We start from the raw sequence: 6,000 nt of genomic DNA, 5'->3' as shown, positions 1-6,000 counted from the left end.
CGAGGAATTAGAAAAAATACAATGAGGTACTGCCAAGAATCAATAGCATGCTTCAGTGTAATCTAATCCTTATGTTATACGTAAAAAGGTAAATTTTTCAAGAGTCAAGGAATACCAAAACTGAATGAAACTCAGAACGAATTTTCATAAAAGTTATGCTCAGAAATAAAATTATTATTGGCAAAAGAATGCTTTTAAGTTTTCGTTGAAGCTAGTTTCATTGATTTGTTGAACTCACACGAAATATGAATTGAGCTTGCTTTGTATTAGGAGTCAAATAGTTTTAAATGCCGAATTACTTAACTATATTCAATCGGTTAAAGAAACTTCTGTAAACTCTTGCTTTTTACAAATTGAAATAGTTCACACACAATACAATTACAGACAGGTATATGAGAACGCGGTACATTTTAGTTTTTAGTTCTATTAATCCATTATTACCCTCGAATCTTGACAAGAAACTTGACTAAGGAATCAAATATAACCATAAAATATATAAATTTTCTTCTTTTGAAGAAAAGAAATGCTTTTCTGTTAATCTTAGAAATTTACGAAATTTTGCAAAAAAAAATGGTTAAATAACAATTTACTCAATTTTATTTTATCACATTCAACCAAAACACTCAAATAGCCATAAAAAACATATTTAAACTGCTTAATGTGAGAAAAACGTTTATTTACTGTGTTATTCTAATACGATTAAACAACCGACATATTTTATCCGCCGCACTTAGGCCCATTTTATGATTCCACTTTGTTTCTTCCAGCCGAATGCATTTAATAACCAAGAGGACTATTCGGCCAATCTCACCATGAACGGTGATTCGAATAGCAGCATTGATACCATAATATTTCTTCCCTTTTTTCAGCATATGAAGAGTTTCCAGTATTTTACACTCTCCATTTGGTGACCATGGACTATTGGAATACGATTTTTTTTCACCCATAGATGATAGCACCACAGGCATGCTTGAAACAAAAAGTCTAGCATATCCAAACAAAAAAAGCAAATGTCCAGTATATCCCTATCTCACGACAAATGGCAACCGTGAAATTTCGGATGCCGAAAAAAGTTTTTAAAAATATCAATTTGCAAGAAAATGAAGAAGGATCAGTCAGTGGGAAGGTAATTCTGCCATTTTTTTAACTTTTTGATATTTTGAAAGAAATTTTCTCATTTGATACTTAATGGTTTATTCTTTATTGACCAGAACTCACCTTTTTCTCTATATTTTTAAATACAAACATAAGTGAAATAGAATTTGCCATGAGTGTTAGTCCTGCCGTAAAACACCTTCTTAAAGGGGAAAAAACCAACTTAATTAGTCATCTTTGATAGAAAGTTTATTTTTGTTCCGTTTTTCAGCATGTAAAGCCTTAAACTTGTTCATAACTTACGATTCAACATAAGCCGATACACAGTAATCATTTTTTTTCACATAGGAGCATGTTTAGTCATATTTTAATACTTTTTTAAACGTGATTGTCCCATAATATTATTTATCCTTGATTGACCAAAACTCATTTTTTTTCCACATTTTAAAATACAAATATAAGTGAAACAGAATTTGCCATGAGCGCTTGTCCTGCTGTAAAACATCTTCTTAAAAGGAAAAAAAACAACTTAATTAGTTATCTTTTTTGTTAGAAAAAGTTCATTTCGCTTGTTTTTGTTTCCTTTTTCAGTATGTAAAACTTTCAACTTGTTTACAACTTATGATTCAACATAAGCCGATGCACAGTAATAATTTTTTTTTCAATTTGGAGCGTGTTTAGTCATATTTTAACACTTCTTAAACCTGATTGCCCCATAATATTATTGAACTTGAATCAAAACATTGTCCAATTAACACTTCATTAAGTTCATAATGAATTTGCGCAATTTTATTGTTCAAATTACTGATATTATGGTCGAATGGTGAACTTTTCTGGTAGTAGTTACTTTGTTATAGCTTTTCTCTTAATTAAACTTGTACGTTTTTTTTAAATATGCACTACAGTTACAATTTCTTTTTTCAGCAAGTTACGATTTCTTTACCGGCATTTTTTCAGCATTGTAAACTTTCAACTTGTTTACAACTTATGGTTCAATACGTGCCGATACATGATAATTAAATTTTTTTCAAGCGTATTCAGTCATAATGCTTCTGAAACTTGATTGCCCCATATTATAATTGAAATTGAATCAACATAACGTTCAGTTTTCACTTTCATAAGTTCATATCGAAGTTTCAAAATGATATGTTTCAGGATACTTATATTATGATTCAACTTTGAAAAGATTTATTCGAATAGTGGTTGCGCTGTTTTGACTATTGCTTAATTTAAATTTTAAGTTTTGTAAAGCTACGGAGCAAATGTGTTTTCTTTTTCTGTATATGCTCTTAAAATATGAGATAGTGTTTATTATTCTAACCTATCTACACTTGCAATAAAATGTGTTTTCTTGTGAGATGTTTTCCGTATTTAATATTTACCGCCAAAATAAAATCACCAAATTGCCTAAAACTTAAACTTTCAGTTTTGTTATTCCATATCATCCACTATATTATCATTTACACCGCTCCTTGCCATAATTTATGGCAAAATTTATTACATACGTCAAAAGTAAGGAAATCATAAGTCACTACTATCTCCCCCTTCTACTTTTCAAGTCTCAGGAAAGAAATATTTAATTGACTCGATCTTTCTCTATTTTGAGATAAACTTAAAACCACCCTATCGGAAAATGAAAATATCCTGAATCGACGACTTTTCGTTCCTCTCTCCTGCTTCTAAGTAAATACTAATTCACAGAATTTATTGTAAGATCCTAAATTTTCGGTTTAAATGAGCACAAATAGTTGGTTAGCGATCAATTCTCCTTTTCTTTTTTCTAATAACATTAAGCCTTTTTTAGTTGGATAAAAATTAATGAATTTTTTTATCGATAAAACGTGGGATTATAGTATTTGCAATAAATTTAAGAGGAATTTAATATATTTAAATATAATAAATCTATACTAGTTTTAAAAGTACGGAGAATCTCTTGGTCGATAAACGTGTCAAATATTTATTTAAACCTTTTTACGTTAATCATTTTTTTTAAAAAATCACAAACATGTATATTAAAATATTAATTTCATTTAATGAAAAAGTTAATCGATTATTAATTTACATTCCAGAGTTTTCCGCAAATTTTATTTTGTAGTATTACAAATGACGCTACCTTATAACCTAACAGCAAGAACAAAATAAAAAATTTTTTAAATCCCTGACGGTTTTGAGCTTTATTTTGAAAAGTACAAAAGTACATAGAAAAGTTTGCTCCAAACTTTTAATGTTTTTGAAATATTGAAATAAGACTTTTTTCATTAGTTGCCAAAATACGACTCACTACAAAATTATGAAAAAAATTAGTTTTTTTCGTGCATGAGCAGTACAAAAGTACTACTTTAAATACTCATGTCTTGCGTAGTTTTAAGCGAGCTTTTTTTTTCAAATTTTAAAATAAAATTTTCGCATTTAATTTTAAAGAGCTTGAAAAATTTTGTTTAATTTTACTGAATATTTCAGCAGTTACAGCAAAAAAAAGTAGGTTGTTGTAGTTGTAGTTCATTTACGTTGCACTAGAGCTGCACAATAGGCTTTGGGCGACGGTCTGGGAAACATATCTGAGGATGATCGGAAGACATGACATAACAATTTTGATCCTCTGCAGAGGAGATGGCACCCCTGCTTCGGAAGCCCGACGACCTGCACGCGAAGTCTAGCACTTTACGGTAGAACAGTTTAACGAGGATTAATACCGCACACCCTCGATCCCTACGCAGACTAATCCAAGTGGTCACCCACCCTCACACTGACAGCAGCCAGTGATGCTTGACTTCGGCGATCTGCTGGGAACCGTGTCTTAACGATCAGTCCACTGCGAGACCAAAAAAAGTATGACAAACAAATTAATTTTTTATAAAACTGTACTTGTCTCTATAAATATATGAGCTAGAATTACAAAATTTTATTCAGTTATTACAATTAACAATTAAAGTAATCAATACAAATTTCGCGCTTATTGATTAATTTTTCTAAATTATCTCTGTTTTGCATACATGGCAGTACTTTTACTTTCGTTACTTGTACCGCCGGTACAAGTAAAAAGTACGTACTTTTACTTGTACTTCGTTACTTTTTAAATTTAGTACTTTTACTTGTACTTTCGTTACTTTTTTAGGGAAAAAGTAAAAGTATTTGTAACGGAAATATCGAATGAAATCGTTACTTTTTTCTAAAACTCGGTAAGCTTTCTTAAAAAAAAAAAAAAAAAAAAAAGCTGTGAATGCAATATATATGCAATCACAGCTAACTTCGTGTTTAAATAACTTCTGTTTCAACTTATACTACACATTCAATTATTTTTTACTAGCTCAAAGATCACAAAGCTATCTGTTTGCTTTGCTTATGTTTGTATTTTTAAAACGCGTTTCTAAAGAGAAAAACAATTTTAAATCAATGGTAATTTAATTAAATAAAAATAATAAACTAAAAATTAAAGTCAATAAATAAAATTTCTTTTTCGTGCAAATCCATAAAAAATTTGATATTAAAATTATATTTGATTTTAAAATTATATTATACGATTACATTATAAAATTATATTATAATATTCTTGCGAATTTAAAAATAAATTAATATCCATAACTTTCAAAATTAAAAATAATTAAATAAATAACAACAATTTTGCAAAAACATTAAAGAACATAAGAATATTATTCAATGAAATTTCAGGTAACTTTGAATTTTCGATTTCCTAGAAATGTACTTTTAAATCGTTACTTTTTTTGTTTAGTACTTGTACTTTTACTTGTACTTTTTACTCGTTACTTTTTAAAATAAGAACTTTTTACTTTTTACTCGTTACTTTTTTTAAAAATACTTGTACTTTTACTCGTTACTTTTTAAAAGTAACGTTGCCATATATGCTGTTTTGTTCATTCATTAATCCACATCTTCTTGCAGTTAATATTTATTTTGCATCTTTTCATAATCCTTATCCACCAATAATTATTTAATATTTTCAATCTAATTGCAAATTAAGTAATTTTCAATGTACCAATACTGAATAAATTATGCACCGATTACGAATTTGCAATTTTCAATCAATACTCATTTTGCACAATTCATCCCTTCAGTTTCAGCATCAAACCTTATTGAGTTAAAGCGAATCGATTAAGGGATTTACACTTCAAGAATTCCAAGCATTTTTGAGAAAATTTAAGCTGTCGCACAAACAGTTTAATTACAAATAGCAGCCACAAGACACTTCTTATGTGTCAATAGCAAACTAATTTAGTTTCTAAGTAACAATTGCATATATAAATTTCTTTAATCACTCACCAATTTCAAAGATTTCATTTATTGCATACCAATAATAAAATCATCTCATTTAATTTGTCGTTATTGTAAATTATTTATTCATTACCTACCAATAATTAATTTTTACGAACTGATAGCAAATTAAGCTATTTTCAGTGTACCAATAATGAACTAAATATGTGTCTATAGCGAAATAGTAATTTTCTTTTTAATACCCATTTTATTCAAGTCATCACCTCAGTTACAGCATCTAACCTTATTGAGTCAGAACGAATCGATAATGGGATTTGCCTTTCGAGAATTCCAGGTATTTTTGAGAAAATTTAAGTTGTCACACACACAGTTTAGGGACAAAGAGCACACACAAGTACATTTAACTATGTTACTCGTGTCTTATGGCAGAGATTGATGTTCTGGGGTTAGTTAAACAGTTTCTGGGAAGCAAATTAAAGTTTCGTTTAGTTATTTAGTATACAGAGAAAGTAAATGAGCTCTCTCAAATTTCGTTCCTAAATTGCTTCTGTCCTCTTTCATTTGTTCGATTAACATGTCCTCGGTAATGTTTATTTTATTACAAAACCAAATTAAAATGCAGAGTAAATTAATTAAAATCAATGTAAGACACTGATTTTTTTACATCCGAAAAAT

The sequence above is a fragment of the Parasteatoda tepidariorum genome, chromosome 4, assembly GCF_982258835.1.
Source record: "Parasteatoda tepidariorum strain Cologne lab strain chromosome 4, Ptep-v5.0, whole genome shotgun sequence".
Taxonomy (NCBI): domain Eukaryota; kingdom Metazoa; phylum Arthropoda; class Arachnida; order Araneae; family Theridiidae; genus Parasteatoda; species Parasteatoda tepidariorum.
The sequence above is the reverse complement of the archived record's forward strand: the minus strand, read 5'-3'. Positions refer to the sequence as shown.